The sequence below is a fragment of the Pelmatolapia mariae genome, linkage group LG7 (genome assembly GCF_036321145.2).
Source record: "Pelmatolapia mariae isolate MD_Pm_ZW linkage group LG7, Pm_UMD_F_2, whole genome shotgun sequence".
In the NCBI taxonomy this organism is placed as follows: domain Eukaryota; kingdom Metazoa; phylum Chordata; class Actinopteri; order Cichliformes; family Cichlidae; genus Pelmatolapia; species Pelmatolapia mariae.
The window spans coordinates 42,819,220-42,840,876 of NC_086233.1; the positions used below are offsets into that span (position 1 = coordinate 42,819,220).

The 21,657-nt window shown below is 38.2% G+C and overlaps 1 long non-coding RNA gene across 6 annotated transcripts in view; it reads left to right on the forward strand.

Annotated features, from left to right (window-relative positions):
- LOC134631147 (uncharacterized) overlaps positions 1-21,657 on the forward strand; it is a 56,437-nt gene that overhangs the window by 19,392 nt on the left and 15,388 nt on the right. For 5 of the 6 annotated variants that reach the window (XR_010094365.1, XR_010094370.1, XR_010094368.1 and 2 more), the window contains one exon: positions 16,320-16,396. The exons of the other annotated variant lie outside the window; for it this stretch is intronic. This is a non-coding gene — a long non-coding RNA (uncharacterized LOC134631147). The remainder of the gene's footprint in view (positions 1-16,319; positions 16,397-21,657) is intronic. 6 annotated transcript variants of the gene reach the window in all.

The window sequence follows — 21,657 nt, forward strand, 5'->3', positions numbered from 1 at the left end:
CACGCAGGATGAATGGTTTGGGCTTGGAGTGAGGCCATCTGTCCGATAGCTAAAGTTTAACCAAAACTGGGCCATGCAACAGGACAATGATTCCAAGCACATCAGGTACAACAGAATAGCTGAGAAAAAGAGTATAAAATACTGCAATGGCCCAGTCAAAGGACAGACCTTAATCTCAGAGCTAGTTGTCGGACACAGAAGTTGACAGTTCCTCTCTGTGTATTTTTGAAGTCCACAACGAAACTGCAAATGCCCTCATGAAAGTGGTCAGAAAGAGAGTTCAGGATAATATTCTAAAGGCATAGGAAACAATACCTTCAGCCTCTGGCTCTACTGAGGAATTTCAGAGATGCGTAAGGAGGCAACCTTGAAGTGGACTTTAGCCAAATTTAGAACAAGTAAATATTGCTAAAGATGGGCAGTGTAGAGGAACCTCTTAATCACAATGATGTATGTGTTCATTTTTCACCACTATATATAAATTCACATATTTTATGATTCCATGTATTTTACAGCAGTACATTATCACAGCACAGCAGAGCACAGTAAAACTGGTCACTTTTCTGAGGAGGTAGAGGTATCCAGCTTGCCTCCTGCAGTGCATTATTTAAGAGCTCACTATAGCCGCTCCTTCTAGTTATAGTACTGCCTTAAAAAAGTGCATATGCTTATGAAAAATACCATATTTTGGTAGGCAAAACAAAAAATATGTTACAGTCCTATTTGGCTTTACAAACCTTCATATTGCTTTAGTTCCTTATTCCTTATTATGCGAAGTTGCAGAGGTAGGAATTAATTAGATTATGTAAAATTAAAAGCAAAGTAAATTACAAAACAATTCAAAATAAAAATGACAGCTTTTATGTGGTGTAAGAAGTGTCAGTTTTGGATTAGATAAGTTGCTCTGGATAACCTATATCTCATCATTATCGGTCAATTCCCATATGTGCAGGTAATCAGAATACAGGACACGTGTGGAAGACCACTGCCGGTGATTGCATGTGATTACACTGCTGACCATGAATGACATGTAAAAGGTTTGAGGGTTTAGGGACATTAGAAGAAGACATACCATCTCATCTGGTAGCTACACCGATGCTACCTGTAACTGTCATCTAGTCCATCCCGTCCCTTATCACCATCCTTTCTACTTTGATCTGATTTACAGTTTCATACTGCTTTCCTTTCTTTTCCTTTTTTTCTCCATGTTTTCAAGTTTTTGCCTGTATCCCTCATCTCTTCTGCTCCTGTTTCCAAGTTTCCGTCTCACTTGTGATTCCCCTCTCTCCCCCTTCCCTCTCATCTGTCTCTGTCTCTCCCTCTCTTTATCCTTCTCTCTCATTCACTCCGTCTCTCTCAGGGGCCTGAGGTGAGGATTGACAGAGGGGAAATCCTGACTGACTGAAACCCAGCAGATGAGTTCTTCTCTTCTTTCTTTTTTTACCTCCCACCCCTTCGCTTTCTGCTCTTCCATTTCTCCACCCTGAATGCCTGCTACTTTGTCTCTTGTGTCTCCTTCACACCCGTGTCCTCCATCTCTTCACCCTGTGCAGCTAATTGTTCCTAATGCAGCTTTGGCTTCTTGGATTAAGGTACATACATACTCCCCCTAAAAAAAACAAAAAAAACCCCAAAATGTTTTAGTTGTAAGGTCAACGCTGTCATCCTGTTAATCAAAATCAAACATTTTTGTATCATCACCAGATACGTGTCTCGAACAAAGTAACAAACAGACACTAGAAAAAGGAGAGATATTAGGGAATAGAATACATTGACAAATCACACCTTCTTTTTTTGAAAACATTAAAATTATACTCAGTGCTCATTTTTACTAGGTACAACTGTACAACCTAAAGCAATCCAATGCCATAACCTATTTTACAGAGCTAATTGTTCAGTTAGCAGTGGGGCATTGCTGACTGCCAAGTTTAAACATGGTAATCTAGTGAAACATGATCATTTTGCCTTTCCATTTATATGTGATTAGAAACTTGTTTTATGTGTGTTTGATGTATATGACCTTTGTCCTGAAAGACTTCTGTATCAGTAAAAACAAATTACAGGCATCTGAAGATCGAGGCATGTTTAAAAAACTGGCCACAAGCTGTATGTTACAATAATTAAGACAGTGCATAACTGAACTGTGGTGACAGATGGAACAGCGTTAGGAAAATTCTCAATATTTGAATTACACAGGTTTACCTCAATGATGGAGATATTACACACTGTGAGCACGTCAGTCCTGTTTGTGAATATGTTATCATGAAATCAGGCCACTGTTTAAAGATATGTTACTGTTTTTAAAATGATATGCTTAGGGTTCATGTCCCTTCATTATGAAAAAACCTCAGATGTCCATCTCATTGGACTTTTACACTTGCTCTGGCCTTCCTTTGTTCAGTAACTTTTATACCTTGACAATACTTTCATAAGAAAGATCCATTATTTTAATCCTTTTAATCCTGTTTTGAAGCTAAACAATTTGTTAAGTTGCTTTTGTTCCTAAACTGAAACGAAATAAGGTGAAAAATATCTATCTCCTGTTTTCTGGTTGGATAACTTTTTGAGGTTGAATTCCAGTTGGAAGTTGACTTGTTTTCTGTATTGAAGTGTCTATGCCAAAGGTCTTCGGTTTTGTACTCTACAATTCAGCGACTAGAAATAAACTATGGTCTTCAAATAGTAGACTGAAATGTGGCATTTAACCAGACACTGAATGAACGCTTTTAGCACACTTTTGATATTTTTGTTTAGGAAAACAAACAAGCTTTATTATTTGTCACGTATAGTATCATACAGAGTACAATGTGTAGTGAAATGCTCTTGTGTCCGTGCTGCAGACAGGCTACAGATGTAGCTGTGCCATTCCAGGGCTTTCTGGTTAGCATGAGGGGTCTAGCCAGGACCCTTACTGGATACTGGGTGGGAATCAAACTTGTGACTCCCGCTCCAAAGATGTGTAGTCTTACCACTACACTATCTAGCATGCATAACTGTAAACTGAATGCATTTTAGTTTTGCACTGTCTGACATATAAACTAATTTTATATGTCAGTTTATATGTCAGTTTATATGTGCATTGATGATGCTATGTTTTCTTAAAAAGCTTTAAGAAAAGTCAGACCCCTCTCTCTCTCTTTTTTTTTTTTGCTACTAAATCCATGGAAAGTTGAAATTGCCTTAGCATCATGGTTTGATGACATCATAGAAAAACAGCAAAACATTTAACTGACCAAAACATTGGCTTGAAGGGCTGGTTATCAGCTGACCTAAACTCCAGTTTGCTCTGTGTGTATTCACTACAAAGGATTCATATTTTGAACAAGACTGGATTGTAATATGATCTCATCCTATGTATATACACAATCAAAAATCTGCATTTTGTTTTTATCGCTCTTGCTAAATTTCAAATAAAAACAAAAAAAAACAAAAAAAGTGACACAAGAGGTGATTAAAGTCTAAATATTTTAAATGAGTATTAGGCTACATTCACACTGCACAGCGAAAGCGCATCAAATCTGACTTTTTTGACCCTATGTGACCCTGATCCGATCATGGTATGACAGTTTGAACAACACAAATCTGATATTTTCAAATCCGACCTAGGTCACTTTCGTATATGGTACCAAATCTGATAGATATCTGATGTTTTAGAAAGCAACTGCTGTTTGAATGGTCATGTCGCATTAAATCCATCTTTTACGTCACTGACACAAGACAGACGCCAATTACCAGCGCCAGAGAAGACAAACGAGAAAGCATGGCGGCCATTGTTAAAGCACAGGCTCTCTTTTTTCTCTGTGTCCTTCTTTCTCTAATTAATTTGTCAAAATCCTGTCGGTTACGACTGTGCAGAAATTGATAGACTGCTGCAACAACACCTACTAGCTCTGTAGCCGCCATTTTTACTTCCGTAAACAGAGCGTGTTGTGTGTGACGTCTTCTTTTGCGCATGCGGGCCGCTTTGAGGGCCGTGAACCGTTCACACTAGAGCGCGTTTGCTGTCACATTTTATTTGTAGTGTGAACAACCAGACAAGAAAAATCGGATTTGATCAAAAAATCGGAATTGAGCATTAAGACCTGCAGTGTGAACGTAGCCTTAGTTTAGCAAGTTTGTACTATGAGAGAGATTGTATTTGAATCTCACAAATTTCTTGCATATGTATATTTCTATTTAATGTTTTTTCTTCTTCTTTTTTTTCGTAGGTGTATCTTATTAGCTCAACTTACAGTACCATGGGAGGATAGGCTAGCAATTTTAAACCAGCAAAACAAAGCAAAGTACCTGGACTTGATAGGTGAAGCTGTCATCAAAGGGTGCCATGCAAACATTTTTCCCATTGAAATGGGCTGCTGAGGTCCTATGCAACATCTATGCACTACTTTCTGCAAAAGCTCGCCTTGCAACTGAAGCACTTAAAGAAAGTCATTTAGGGAAATAGCCTAACCGCCTTTTGAAGAGTACAGGTTAAGGAGTGAAATGCTATGAACCTGAGATACCTGCTGATGATGCAGAAGGGTCCTCAGCATACAGGAAGCTCCAACAGTCCTCCCACCAAGTGACATCAAGGAAATCTTGCTACGCTCTAGCTCCACCATATTTTTGTAGCTACAAAGACGTCAGCTTGTAGCAATGCATCGTCAATGTTTATCTCACTTGCATTCTTGTGACCACGGGGAAAGGCCCACTGGCAGTGGGGGAAGACCCACAGACATCAGTGAAAAAACAGAAAACAGCTCAGAAAGGCAGCAGGCAATAGTGTTAGAGTTAGCACTCTGTATGAGTAAACTACAAGTACTAAAGAAAGAGAATAAGGCTAGGCAGAGGGGTATTACTCTGCCAGAATGGACAGATCATATAGCCAAAAACCCGGAAAGCGGCATAAGAACTACAAAACTAAACTGGGCAAAAGAGGTACGTGAGGTAAAACGAAGTTGCTCCAGCTATGGCAGAATATTTAAGCATCAGACTTCACCAACTGCAGCAATGCAAAGGACCCAGAGGGCAATCTCTGAGTATATGAGTTATGCTTGTCAGTCGGTGGAGGACCCGAGCCAGGAGGCACACCACAGTGCTCTGGCCCTCTGGCAACTCATGTTGCTCAAACAAGGAATGTGAATGGAGAGAGTGTAGTGGTAGCACATGGTGACCTCTTCAGAAACATTCCACTGGTGGAATATCCTTACCAGTTACCAAGGCTAAAGCCACACATCCAGTTTAACATGGCAGGATTTACTATGGACAAAGTGAGACCAGTTGTTAACAAAGCCCAAGCAGGGTTCACCCCTGGACCATCAGGGACCTCATATAAGATCTACAAGAACTATCCTCAGCTGAAAAGTTTATACAAACCCTTACAAATGCTCTGGAAAAAGAGGAAAGAGCTCAACCTCTGGACACTTGCTGAGGGCTGCTTTGTACCTAAAGGCCAGATGTCAGTTGGGATTGAAGAGTTTCAAGAGAATTCACTACTGGATGGTGAGGGGAAAATATTCTGGTCCACTGTTGCTAAAAGACTGACATCTTATTTGTTCAATAATGAATACATTGATCTTAGTGCCCAGAAAGCAGGAGTTAGGGTATTCTAGTTGTCTGGAGCATACATCAGTGATTGGCTAGATTAATAAGAAAGCAAAGAGTAACAACACCAAACTCTCTAATGTATGGCTGGATCCAGTGAAAACATTACCTGAATGTACCCCACCAGCTGGTTCAACCTGCATTAGAGAACTATCTAATACCACCAGAGATAGTGCAGCTTGTAATGTTATACATGAATAGATTGAAGATGAGGTTCGCTGTGGAAAACTTTACCTTTAAGTGACATAGGCTGGAGAAGGGCATCATAGCAGGATGTACAATTTCTGTTGTCCTGTTTGCAATGACTCTACTGCTAGAGGCAGGCAGATGAGGTATAGAGTTCCTAAATCAGAGGACAGCACAAGACATCCTGCCTGCCAAGTGTTCTTATACAATCTAACTGTGATGACTTCATCATTCCAGGGCAACACAGTGGATCCTGAGTGCACTGGAGAAGATGGCAACATGGACATGGGTGGAATTTAAACTGGAGAAACCCAGAAGCATCCTTAAAGGAAAATGGGCAAGAAACACTTTCAGTAACCTTCAGAGATTCTAACAACTCAAGAACAAGGGATCCAATGTCTTGGGAAGAATTATGATAGCTCCCTGAAGGACACCGGCAATCCCAGGGATGCCAAATCTCAGTTAAGTACTTCGCTCAAATCAATTAACAACAGCCTGCTGCTTGACAGTTCAAGGTTTGGTGCTTTCAGTATGACATCATACCCAGACTACAATGGCTATTCCTACTGTATGCCTTCCCCATGCCACAATTGGAAGCAATGGAAAGGCTGTGCAGCAAATTTCTGAGAAAATGGTTGGGCATTTTACTTTCCTGGATGATTGAGAATGCATCAAGACATTTTAACCCACTTTGGCAAGGACGGCCTAAAGCTTGTACGTCAGTATGAGCAAACAGCACGTAAGATGGCGGACTACAGGAACCACCTGAGATTCAGCCTCAGATGCCGACAAAACAGGATTACTCCTAAAAGTCTGCAAATGAGCTCTTCAGTTAAATGCTTCCGGGCAACAAAAGTCCTCCAGAAGGCACAGCATCAGTTGCTTAATGAACGGTTGAGGCAAACAAATTTTACCATCGACATGCTAAAATCTCAAGAGGAGCGGATCCGACAGAGACTGACAATGCTTTTAGATGAGAATACTCTTAAAAAGGTGTTTGACTTTACTGAGAAGGCTCGTCTAGCACAGCACAAGAAGTCTAAGACCAGGCAACAAAAGAAGTTTGACTTACTTGTACGTCGGAAACCACCACAAAATACGGAGAGTGTTCTCAGTGACCAGAAGAGACAAGGATGCGACACCGAGGATGTGGACAAGTGGGTGAAGAATTTGTCTGACAGACAGCTCACCCAAACAGAGAAAAACATCCTTGCTAAAGGGCTGAATTTTGCTGTCACACCGAGACAAATCCCGCTAGTGGAGCTGATCACAGCCACAGAAACAGCAATTCATAACAACAATATTGCAGAAGTGGAAGCAGAGCAACTATGGACGAAAGTTTCGGCCTGTCTCAGCAATGCAAAGCCCCCAGCATCCAACATCACCATGGAGGAGAGGAAGGCACTCACATCACTTAGTGATGACAACAACATTATCATCCTTCCGGCAGACAAGGGTAGGTGCACAGTATTGCTAAACCAGAAAGACTATCATGAGAAAATTTTGTCACTACTCAGTGATGAAAATACTTATGTGCCCCTGAAACGAGACCCAGGAAGTGGTTACAGGAAGAGGGTGATAGACTGTCTGAAGCAGTTAGAACAAGACAAGGCTATTGACCGGAACTCATACCACAGGCTGTACCCAGGGGAATCTACACCAAGCCTGTATGGTTTACCGAAAATACATAAACAGGGTGCACCTTTAAGACCGATTGTCTGCATGATCAACTCGGTCACCTATAACATCTCCAAGTTTCTGGCTTCGATCCTCAACCCGCTGGTGGGCAGCTCTGAACACCACATCCAGAACACCCTGGATTTTGTTGAGAAGGTGAGAGATGTAATTATGGAGGCAGATGAAATCATGGTCTCGTACGACGTTACATCTCTCTTCACTTGCATCCCAGTCACGGAAGCGTTGGAGGTAGTCCGTAAGAGATTACAGGATGACACCAACCTCAGCAACAGGACCACTCTCAGCATCGACCAAGTGTGTTTGCTTTTGGAACTGTGTCTTCATTCCACTTACTTCACATACAAGGGTCAGTTCTACAGGCAGAAACATGGGTGTGCCATGGGCTCCCCAGTTTCACCCATCGTGGCCAATTTGTACATGGAAGAAGTGGAAAAGAGGGCTTTGCTATCCTACCCTGGAACACCACCAAGCCATTGGTTCAGATATGTGGATGACACCTGGGTGAAAATCAAATCTCAGGACGTGCCACAATTCACGGATCACATTAATTCAGTGAACCAACACATCAAATTCACCAGGGAGGATATGAAAAGTGGCAGGTTAGCTTTCTTAGACTGTGAGATTTCCATCAGTAATGGGGGACATCTAAAAGCTGACGTGTACCGTAAACCTACACATACGGATCAGTATTTAAGGTTTGACTCTCATCATCCACTGGAGCACAAACTGGGTGTCATTAGGACGCTACAACACAGAGCGAACACCATCCCCACTGACACAGCGGCCAGGGAAGCAGAAGAACAGCACATCAAGAAGACCCTGAGTAAATGTGGTTATCCCAGCTGGACTTTTGTCAAAGCTGGAAAGGCACCTAAAGAAAGCTCCAGCTGATCCAGGAGAGAAGGACAACCGCTGCCCAAGCGAAAACCTGTAGTGATCCCATATGTGTCAGGAGTATCGGAGCAGTTGAGACGCATTTTTTCTATACACCGGGTCTCTGTGGCTTTTAAACCCCAAAACACGCTGCGCCAAAAACTGGTCCACCCCAAGGATCGGGTCCTCCGACACAAACAGAGTAACATAGTGTACACTGTTAAGTGCCAGGAGGATTGCCAGGATTTATACATCGGGGAAACCAAACAACCTCTGGCGAAGCGAATGGCACAACACAGAAGAGCTAACTCGTCAGGCCAGGACTCTGCAGTCTATTTACACCTACAGGCCAGTGGACACTCTTTCAAGGATGAGGATGTACACATCTTGGACAGGGAGGAACGCTGGTTTGAGCGTGGAGTCAAGGAGGCCATTTATGTGAAAAGGGAAAGACCATCTCTGAATCGAGGAGGACAATGCTGTGATTGCAGCCATTCCCCAACTCTCTGTGAATGGTACTCATGGCCGTTGATCAGTGGTCTTTGATCAGTGGGTTTTGGTCAGTGATTGTTGATCAATGGTCATGAGAATTTGCATAATTAAGATTGACCTCCCAGTCCATTGTTCCCTCAGTGGGCTGGTTTCAGTCATTATGCAAATGTACTGTTTATAAGATTGGGGAAACCTGCAGTCAGCTGAGACTGAAGAAGTCACTTGGATGAGTGACGAAACGTTTCTCCCACAAAACGCTACGTCCAGATGAACAGAATCAACTTTTTGGAGGTTGGGCATTCTCACTCCCTTTAGCTTGGTAAACCTGTAAAGCACTTAAAAGCCATTACCAGTTTCATCACTGGTGGAAGAATTCAAAGCCACCAAAGCAAGAGCAGTGGGTACACTCCTCCCATCAAAAGACGAGAATGTCCAACAGGCCAACAAATCTATTGGATGCAGCAGGAAGTGGAAGTCACAAGAAGCAGTATTGGAGCCAGAAGCATACTGGAAGCCCCAAGAGATCATCAGTGTGGTCTGTGAAGGTCGCTTGGGTGCAGAGGCAGCAGAAGATGACTGCCGGGTGAAGGCGATGGGGCTTGCATTCCCAGGCTTTTGGATGCAGTGGGACCAAGCACTTGCTGGACTAATGTCCTGGAAAGAACTTCTTACCATGCACCATGGCTGATCTACCAACTCCAAGCAATTTAAAGATCTGGGGGAAGGAGGAAAGCTCATCATGCCTGCAATGTGGCGCAGTACTGTGCACACTGAGCCACATCTTGGGAGAATGTCCAAAAGCACTGGGAGAGGGGACATGACAAGGTTCCAACAGAAATCACCAAATAGGTGGGCTTCCAGAAAGCTATAGCCAACAAGAACCAGGTACCTCCTTGTGTAGCCATCCATTTTCACCTTCAAGGCAACCAGGCTCCCAGGACAAATACAACAGCCATGAAGAGGGGGAAAAGCTAGTGAACCTGAGATACCTGCTGATGATGCAGAAAGGTTCTCAACATAGAGGAAACTCAAACTATCCTCCTACCAAGGGACACCAAGGAAACCTTCCAATATAGCTCCACCATATTGTTGGAGCTCCTACAATATCAGCTTGTACCAATGCATGTTTGATTTTTATCCAACTTATGCTTCCCCATAGACATGAGGCAACAACAAGCCTTAGAACTCTGGGTCTGTGGACCAGATTGTGTTCTGAGAAGGATGAAATGTATATATAGTATGAAACCAACAGTACAGAACTAGAAAAAATCTGAATAAAAATGTTCTTGGTCTTGCCTTTTTTAATCTAAAAATAATAATTTTGCCAAACAAATGAAAATATTCAATTCTTTCTGGTTGTATCCAACTATTCAAAAACAGACACTGATCTATTAAAAATGTGAGATGAGGTGCTGGTTCTGTGACTATTCTGTAATCTTCTTTTTTTTCTCAGTGTTTTTTTTCCCCAATTTTTAATAAATACCATAATGTTAATCACAACAATCAACTTTTACAATTTTTTTTTTATAAAATACTAATTATTATTTCAATTATGTGACATGGTGAGTCAGGAAGCTCAAATCATCATACAATTTGCAAGCTTTAAATACAGATTAACACTGACGGTTGCAGAGGTTATGGCCAGTGTACCGTCCATGTGTATGGATGATGTTAATTTCCAACACCCGTCCCTTGATAGGCATTAACTCATGTAACAGTCTGAAATGTATTTTCTATAATACTAGATTAAAGCAAGTACCTACAAAAGAAAAAATAAAACACAGCACAAAAACAGAAAGAGTTTTCTATATGAAAGAGTTCATATAGCTAGCTTTTAGCTGGGGCTTCACTGTTATACAGAAAGTTTTAAGAAGCTGCTTTGAACTGACAGGTAGCCAGTAGGAAATGCACTTTGTATAAATGAAGTGTCTAACGCTAAACTTTCTCCATCACGTATATTTTAGGTGTTAATGACCATTTACATAAGTTATAAAAGCATTAAATTGTCAGCACTATGTATTTTATGTACAGTCTTAAATAAGTTAAGTAAGTAATAAATAAGATTAAACTTGGAGTAATTAAAAAAAAAATTCAAAACTGAAAATCTTAAGTCACAGAACATGTTATTAGATACACCTTTCTAGTACTGGGGTGGACCCTTTTTACCTTCAAAAATCCTTAATCCTTCATGACATAGACTCAACAAGGTGCTGGAAACATTTCTCAGAAAATTAGTTACATATTGACACGGTGGCATCACACAGCTGCTGCAGATTTTTCAGCTACACATAGATGATGTGACCCTCCTGTTCCTCGACATCACAAAGGTGCTCCATTAGAGTGAGATCTGATGACTGTAGAGGTCATTTGAGTACAGTGAACTCACCATCATGGTCAGGAGAGGCACTTGTTGGGGTTTTCTGCTTCTGCTACTGTAGTCAATCTGCTTTGCGGTTTGAAATATTGCATGCTCAGAGATACTCCTCTGCATATGTTGGTCATCACGAGTGATCAATTTAGTTACTGTCAGTTTGAAACACTCTGGCCACTCTCCTCCAATCTCTGACATCAACAAGGCATTTCTGTTTGTCAGTCTGAAATATTGAGATTGAGAGTCCATCTGGCACCAGCAACCATGCCATTTCATTTTTAAAGTCACTTAAATTACCTTTGTTTCCCATTTTGATGCCATGTATTTGGCTGATTAGATAATCGACTTAATGTACAGGTGAGCATATTTACCTAACAAAGTGGCTAGTGAGTGTATGCACAGTGATGAAATCTAAATTCTACCTTGGCCAGGCCTTTGATAGCCTGATTATTGAGCGCTGTGACTGTTTTAATTACATATGGTCATGCTTGGGACCAAGAGGGTATACAGCATGAACTATTAGGAACAGTTGCATGAATGAAAGCTGCATGAAATTATATTGCAGTGTCTTGCAAACAAGTTTGGAGACTTGCCCTAACAATTCTACTTAGCTGTTTTCAGGTAAACCATCCTTATTTGGGAGACCAAAATACCTATAATTCATATCTTTAATTATCACCTTTAATGTGAACGTGTCATGTTATAACTTCCATCTAAATTGTGCAGATTAGTTTCTAAGAAACCTCAATGATCAATGTGAACTACCATTACCATATACAAAGCTGAACCATTTATAGAATATAAATAGTTACAACTATCAGATATTAGATATAAGTTAACTGTTTTTTATATCGAGTCTCCTCAACAACAAAAAAATCACAATAAAAAACATTCATATTTAGCTGATGTGTTACTTAACTGGCCTTGTGATCACTTCTGTCTGTCAGGCAGTTAATATCTTGTTGTTAAAATATTTTCTCTTTCTTCTTACATATCATAAAAAGATAATGGGCTTCAAAGTGTGTTGCAAGAGACGACTGTTCATTTCTCACACCCTGCCAGCAGTTATGTTTTTTTAACCATGACTGTTCTTTATTTGTATGGCTGACGCTACTCTGATTTTGAGTTATTGGTAGATCTGTTAGAATATGTTCAAAATGTACAAAAAACCCAAGGGCTATTCATAATAAATATAATACATTTTTATATTTCTATAAATATTCAGTTATTCTGTGATATTTTATCTCTTTGTGAGCTGATGACACTGATTCTGTTTTATTACTGTAAACTATTTTACAGATTAAGTAACATCACTTAAGGATATCATTCCACTGTGTCCATCTTCCGAAGTCTGCACTTGCCTATTAATATTGTTATGTCTTTTAGAAACTGTATATAAAAGATGGACATAGTACTGTGCCATCACCCATTGGTTTTTGGACCCTACAGTTTTAAGACTTTGTTTTATTGTAGCCAGAACTTACCCTTCTGAAACACTGGTTGGAGTGAGATCAGCAAGGTTCAATAGCAATGTATTTATTGAAAATATGAGTTTAATGCAGAGGCACACAAGTCTGCCAATTAGTGCTAAGTAACAATGTAGCAAAATGCAAGTGTTTCATTCAATAAAAGTGAAGCATAAACTTCTTGTACAGGCTTTACTACTCAGCAAGCCATTTTATTTTATTTTTTTTAAGAAATTTTCCATTAAAAATCCTCTAAAGGGTGCCATCACAAACATCACAGAGGTCCAGTTCAATGACCCATGGACCTACAGCTGTGTGTTAGCAACTTATCAATTAAAGGAGGTACACCCATAAATTTGGGTCCTAATTGAAACCAAATGGAAGTGCAAGAAAAAAAAAACCCTGCTATGCAGTTGTTATAAAAGAGGAAACTTCACAGAGACTAAAGTCATCTGTACTACTATGCTATAAACAGACTTTTTTTTTCCATGGGAGTCTGTGAGGACTGACTTGAATTGGAATGCAGCTTCAAGTGAAGACTCAAACAACTGCAGATTTTGGCGCTTTTCTGTTGGCCTCACCTTTTTGTGCCACAGGTTGCTATTTTGTCTTAAGTGAGGATGATGATGAAATTCTGGGACTGTAATCTGTAAATGTCAAACGTTACACATGCTCCAGTATTATAGGTGTTCTCTTTGCTCTGATATGTTTGTGGCTTTGGTGCTGAAGTTGTTTTTTTAAAAAACATTTTTATTCCCTTCATGTTAGAATGCTAAAATAATTTTTAAATTACTTATGGATCTAAAATATAACATTTAATAAAAATATTTGCCTTCTTTTACCTTTGTTGACTTACAAAAATAGAGGTAATCAGTTGTGTTATTGTTTTGAGTTCTGTGGTTGAACTTTTGGTTTGAGCTGTCTATATTTTACTGTTCCATCAAAGCATTATGAGTAAATCCACAAAGTGTTTGGTTTTCTAAATTTGTCAATCGTATGCAGTACTTTGGATACTATGGCAACCATCCAGCTGTTTCAGCTTCCCTACTGATGTCATCCACACTTTTACATGGTTATGCCACTTGAGCCGTAAAAGACAAAGTTTTACTTCTTTTACACTTACTAATATTACATTATCATTATTTTGCGACTCTACTGAGACTTTTCCTCCCCTTGTCATAAGCTTTTTCATTATGTATTGAGTCTGGAGTAGTAGGATTTCATTTGTTATATGGTTTAATATGAGTTGAAATGAGAAGTCCAAACACGCTGTCATGTTTTTATCTCTTTAACACGATTTCTAATTACTGTAAATGCGCTTCATGCTGATTCACTTTTCAAGTATTGTTTCATAGAGTAATATGACATTGTGAGAGTTCTCAGGTTATTTTCCCGGGATATGTGTGGGTATACTATCTTCTTCAGCTGAGGTGTGTAAATCTCCTGTCATCTGACTCACAGGTGAAACTATTAAGGGACTAATAGTGGGACTATTTCCTGTGTTTTGATTTCCTGTTGAGAGTGTTGCACAAATTTTAAATCCACAGTATTCCCTGATCAGGGTAGTTTAAGGAATATATGTAATCCCAGGAAGTTGATTCTCTTCACCCGGACGCAGCATTTTCGGTTGCAGAAACGTTTTGCCACTCATCCAAGTGACCTCTTCAGTCTCAGCTGACTGCAGGTTTTCCCAACCTGACCAACAGTATATTTGCATAATGACTGAAACTAGCAGACTGACTAACAATGGGCCGTGAGCTCAGTGAAACTGAAACTGTCATGATATCCAAAACATCATGACTACTGATCAATGGCCATGAGTGCCATTCACAGAGAGTTGGGGAATGGCTGTAGTTCCAGCATTGTAAGATGGTGAACTTCAACTGAACTCTTTCAGGAATGGTTGTTCTCTTTTCACGTTTTACCATCTTACAATGCTGCACACCCATTCCCTAATTACCCCCCTTCATGACATTTTGTATATTAACGATCATGAAATAGAACTCACAGCCCATTATTAGGCAATGGTGTTAGTTTTGGTCATTATGCCAATATACTTTTTATAAGGCTGGAGAAACCTGCAGTCAGCTGCGACTGAAGAAGCCTCTTGGATGAGTGACGAAATGGTTTTGCCACTGAAACTGCTGCGTCCAGATGAGCAGAATCAATTTTCTGTGATTTCCTTACCTGGATGATTGAGTGTGCATCAAGACGTTGGCTGTAATATTGTGTCTTTAGTTTAGGCTATAACCTTCAAGCCCCTTCTCACACATGTACGATACCTGCGTATGCAAACACCTCACATGATCATGTAAAGTTATGCCAGGTACTTGTTTCAGTAAGCATAAGAGGTACCCAAGATATGCGTTTGATTAGTCTATGTTAATGTATGTCCCAGTTAGAGTACATAAATAACATGCTCCTCATATGAAGCAGCTCTCTTGCTCAAATCCTTGATCATCGTGACACAGTCTCTTGGTCAGCATTTGTTTTCTTACAGCTAACAAGCAAAAGAAAAACACTCACTTTTTTTCTGGAAAATAAAAACAACTCCTTTTTTTGGATTAGGCTCCTCTGAAAAATGTGGAAAATACTCTTGTTGGGTTTTTTTTTTACAGCTGATTATTTTGATAAAAGAAGGGCAATTTGAGCCTTTTTTTTTTTTTACCTTTGAGAACCATGATAAAACTATTAATTTGACAGTAATGTCTATTAAATTTAGGGTTGTTTGGTATAAAGTTGGCATATTTTTAAAAAGATGTGTGGCTCTGTGTAGACATTTATCCATGTGATAGTGAAGGACAAAAAGGCACATCAGTTTGGATCACCTTGCCTGCATGTCCTGTAGCCGCCTTTCCACCACCTTGTTCCACCTTTCTGTCTGGTGATGGGAGCACTGAGCGACACTTTTACTGACAATGTATTTGACTTTGAATCTGTGGCTTTTATCTGTTGTCTAGCCTCACCTAACCAACACAGATCTGCTTTTTTTGTCAAATGAGTCAAAAAAAAATTGCTTGTCCAAATAGGTGGTCATGAAAAGTGATTCAGCAAAGTAGGAAGGAGGGAGGAACACACGCACTCAGACAAAAACACACACACACCAGTGCATGTCCGGACGTCAACAGCACTCTGAGGGTTCGCTGTCTCTGTGGCTTCATAGACAGAGATGAATAAAGCATCACAGCATACAATCCATTTAATTCTCACACAGACGCACGCAAACACACAAATATAAATAGACAAAATTTCACATCCGAGCCTTTCTTCCTCTAACCCATGCAAACACTTACGTCAGCGGGTTAAATTATTCCTTGAAATATTTCACTGATGCTGTCCCATCAATGGGCAGGATCACATTAATAAACAGAGATGCATGCACATGCACACATGCACTTTCATTTACATGCACATGCACACATGCACATGTACAGACAGGAGCTATTAATAGTTATCCTGTTTTGCAACTGTTACTTTGAGGACTGAACTGTCGATGAGACAAAACAACTTTTAATAGAGTCACTTCACTTTACTTTTTAATTTAGTCAGTTCAAACTGTAAAGTCAAACTATAGCTTCGTCTCATACCTCAACTTTATTTAAATACATATTTCTTTTCTCTTTTCTCTTTTTTCTTTTTTTCCAAAACAGGAGATGTTCACGAACAAGTTGAATCAGACGTGATAACAAACTGTTCCTCACTTTGCCTTCACAGTTAATGGATGACGGTAAACACACACACGCACGCACACACACACACACACACACACACACACACACACACACACACACACACACACACACACACAGACGCACACACACAGACTCTCACAAGTGTTTGCATATGTCAGGAATACACAATTTCACAAGTAAATTCTCACTTGTATACTGATGCTTTTGTACAGTTACTGACTCACTCTCACACTCTCTCTACTTGATCTCTCATCATCATCTCTGTCACTGCACACACACACACACACACACACACACACACACACACACACACACACACACACACACACACACACACACACACACGCACGCATTCATTTATTAATAAATCTGCTGAAGTATTATCTTGTTTATTTTTTTCCAACATGTTTTTATCATTCATTCATGAACACAGGTATGCACAAATAAACATGTTTAAAAAAACAAAATATTATCATTTGCTTTCAATAATAAATAATTAAATATCTTATTTTAATTAAATCACACTGTCATATTATTTCAGTCAGTATTTATTTATTTTTGTAACAAGGAGCGATGCAATTATTATTTTAATTATTTTTTTTATTGATTATCATATAAATAAATAAATAAATAAAAATAAAACCATGTTAAGCTCTTATAAAACCCCTTTTCTAACTACCAAATAACATTATTTTGGAATTTGCGGAAAAAGCAATTTAGGTCTGATGCAACTTATAGAAGCAACATGTGAGTGTGAAGAGAAATACTAATCGGAGAGTTTTACAATAATGCAGATGTCAAACCATTTTGTGAAAGTGGTGATCCCTTATAGCTTACAGCTTTGAAAAATTCAAAGATTTAATTTTTATGAAATTAAAAGTTAAATAAAAGTGTTTGAGGTAAGGATAAGAAAAACGGTTAAGCAGTGTGTGTGTGTGTGTGTGTGTGTGTGTGTGGCTGGAGGTGGGGGGTGGATCATTTTAAACCACATATAGCCAAATAAATACGCTTTTTAAAATGTACGCTTGTATTTTCTCATAACTATAACTTCTCTTCTTCCAAAAAAGAAAGCACAGATGCAGACAAACATGACAAAATACGTAGCTGATGTTTTATTGTTTAATCTTTCCGTGGATTTTCTATTAATAACAACTCATCCAGCAACTACATTCCTTCCATCAACTGTTTCACATCCATTTTATTGTAATTCATGTGTTGTCTGATGTATTTAACATTATGAATGTGAGTTTACTTATAAACAGAGTCCACATGAGGCCTTTTCCTTCAGAGACCACAAAATTATATTTGCCTCAAAAAACACTATCAGTAGCTACAGCCACACACAGAATATTTCATTAAAACTCCCTCACTGACACTTGCAACAAAAATTAGAGGCTCCTGACTGAGTTTTCTTCTGGGTACATTTTATCTCAAAACTTAAAGGACTAATGCATAAAAGCAACATATGACTTTTTCTTATAGTTATAATGATTCTAAAAATATTTGGGAAGAGAAAAAAAAAACAGAAATAATAATTGCTGCAAATTTTAACATTTAAGACATTTTGAACTTTGCCTTTTCATGAGTTTTACCACGTGTGCACCACATATCAAAATGTATAATTAGCCAAGGTAAACCTAAAAGAAAATATAGAACTTTAAGGTGAATTTATTAGCAGCAAATCTTAATCTTTGATTTTAAGTTTTGTTTGGCCAGAATAATTTCTGTTCTTGTATTAGGTTATGTCCTCCATTACTGTAAATGTTGCTTTGTGGGACACATTATTTTTTCAGTAGTAGGCCCAAGAGCAGACAACAAAGACAGTTAATATACATTCAAGATTTATTGGAAATTCACTTAGCTACCACTGCACAGATGTAACCAGTATTATTTGTTCTGGAGTTATAAGTTGAGGTGGAACAATGTGAAAGATTTTAAAAGCCATTGGTGTAATGTCAGGAAACAAAGGCCACAGGCCTTAGCCAAATAAATTTAGGATCAATTCTTGTAAAATTTTTATAAATAATATGTGTGAACGATATAAAAATATTATTCTCGGAAACATTCAATTTGAAATAATTCACAGTCTAACTTTAAATGAGGCCTCGACTGAAGTTTAATCAAAACCTAATGCATTGAAATCCTATGGAGCTAAAGAACGAGGCACCACGAGGCTCACTGATCGCTAACTCTCAAAATGTTCCTGTTTTGAGCCTCTTAAAGAGCATGTTAACATATGAGAGGTACAGGTTAATGTTGCTAGAAAGCAAAGTAAATATATGGGAAAAATAATAGTGAAAAAAACTGTTTTAAGGAGGACTTGACCTGCCTTGATCACTTTCCACTCAGACAGTAACGCAAGACCTTACTGTAATACGATGATTTCAGTATATTTAAATGTTTTCTTTGTTCTAAACATTTAGAGTTAATACAGATTGGTTTGTGTTTTATGTAGAAGACTGTAATTTCAATCTAGAAGAAGACTCACCGTTAGACTGAAGGAATTTAGAGGATTTAGAGAAAAGGGTAACTGTGCACACACTGTGGGGTAAATATCGAGACACACACCTAGAAGGACAATTCATAGACTGACTATGAAATGTAAAATCTAAAGGTCACTTGTATAAAGTTGCAGTTAAAACCAAAAATATATTTTTCTCAGTTATATCTAGGAGTCTTAACCTTACCTTAATCAGTTTTACAATAGTTTTATAGAAATTACTTACATTTTTAATAAACTTTGAGAATGACCGATAGCATAGTGGCAAATACATATACAGGCACACACACACACACACACACACACACACACACACACACACACACACACACACACACACACACACACACACACACACACACAGAGTTTTGTAAAAAAAAAAAAAAAAAAAAAAAAAAAAAACCAGAAACAAAGAAAATGCTTTTGGAGTTCATGAAAGTTCTCACCAAATTTAGACTCACCGAGAGAGGGGAAAATTGTATTATTCAATTACTGCATGTATCTAAAAGGTAGACAGAAAAATGGTCAACAGGAGACCAAATACGAGTAGTCATAGCAGCAAATTATATGTGAACCCAACTCCAGCTTTCTGCGTACATTTTACAGAATTTTCCCATTAAAGACAGCAGTTTTTACAGGAAAATGTGAAAAACAAGCTGGTTTTTTTCTTTTTTTTGCCCTGAAACAGCATGCTATTTGAAGTTTATGCAGTCACTTTTGAAAGAGTTTTATAACCACAGAGGTCAACAAGGATTCTTAGTTCAAAACCAGCAATAAACATTAAAACATGGTTGTGTTGTCCACAGGGAAAAGTAAAACTTAAATCTACATGATTCTTCTCAAAGCCAGGTATGCATACAGTCATTACAGCTTGAAAGAGAAAGAAATACAAAAATATTGTCACATTTTACACCAAGCTTTTTTGATTAAATGATTTTTTGCACAGAATCTTACTATTACCTCATTAATAGACATTTATTTGTATATAAAAACAACATAATTTTGAATGAAAATCATTAAATAAAGCTTGAGTTGACAAACTGCATCACAGTTTTACTAAGCCTAGAGCAAACAAGCAGTGAGTCAACATAGGAAATAATAGTGTTAGTCTTTACACTATTTATAACATATGAGGATCATAGTAAGAGCAGTGTGACTTGAATTCTCCAAACATGTACAGTATTCTTAATCTGCTGTCTTAATTTGCCATTAGGATGCAAGTCAGACAATATCAGGAAGATTTAAGGTCTTACTTCAAGAAAAAGGGCTGGGAATTTGATCTTCAAGATCATCATTACTACTTTTATTGATTTTAGCTAAAATGCATAACTAAAATCTGTATAATTTTATTTAGTCTAAGTTGTAAGGAAATTAATGGATTAAATGTATTTTTTTCCACAGTCTGCTCTCATGCCTATTATACTGTTGATGGTCTGCATTAGCAATTTAACATATATTTGATTCTTGGATGGGTCTAAGGTGCACACAAGCAAAGAAGAAATCAACAGTGTTACCAAACTTGCAAAAAAACCCCATTAAAATCTTTGCAGATTCCTACAAAAGTTCAGCTTACAGATCATAGTGATGAGACAAGAACATAAAAAGCATTGCACGTACTTCTACACTATGAAAGAAAATGCAGAAATGATTCTGTAAATATACAGATGATCTTTTCTCAGCCTGAGATGAGTCAGACAAAACTAAATAACTTTTTTCTTTCTCTCTGTAACAAGCCTGTACAATCTTAAACTGTGTCCACATACTATGTGGGGATGCCTCTGATCTGGAGCTGCCTGTTTTTAGTTTGTTTTTCTTATTGTTCTTTTAAGAGGAAGCTACTTGTGGATGTTGTGGGCACATATTTCCTTTGATTTTACTCATGAGTTCATATTGTGTTAAACTGTACAAAGTGTACAAAGATGTGCTTCTTGGGTATTCGTCACATTGTCAGGACACTTTAATTGATAAAAAGTCAAAATGGTGCATTTAAAATAGCGCAAACATCTTGGTGGCCGTGTTTACTATTTCCTCTAGTTTAAGATAAAAATCTATTAGTAAAACATATAATTTCTTTTAGTTGGTTAACAACAGTGCTGGCCCTAATCCAACAGTCCACACTCGCTGCTATATTGTTTATGGCATGTGTTAGAAATTTAACTTTATACTTTAAATTTGCAGCTTGGATAGGATTAAGATGAAAGCAGACAAGAAGGAAAACAACAATGTAACAAAGTTATACTTGCAAAGCCTAAAAATGTTTTGAGATTCTAATAAAAAGTTCATGTCACAGAACAAAACAAGAGAAAAGAACAAGCAAAAAAATGTATATGCTGGACAATGTTTTTTTTTTTTTTTTAAATAAACGAGTACAAATGCATACAGTCGAGTACAAATAATCTTACAAGTAATTCTGCTCTTAGAAAAGGCAATTTTCCTTCACTTCTATAGCTTCGTCACTTTTGTGGAAAGTACAATTATGTTCACCTGTTCCGCTTTTCCTGTTATTTTCATTTCAAGAGGTCGGAGCTAAGCTTGTAAACTAACGAGTTTTAATGGACTCTTGTGTGCTTAGAGACTTCTGAGTGGTTTTGTGTGCTTACTTGGAAAAAGATTTCTTTGCTTTTATTGACAGGTAACATTCAGTCATTCAGTGAACTTGTAAACAAACTTCTTCTCATCACACTATCAGGAAACTATTTAATTTGTAGAAAGTCAAAAAGTAAAATATAAAATAAAATATGACATTTATAGATAAAATGGAACAACTATGATTGCCTTTAGTTGGAAGTAAATTTT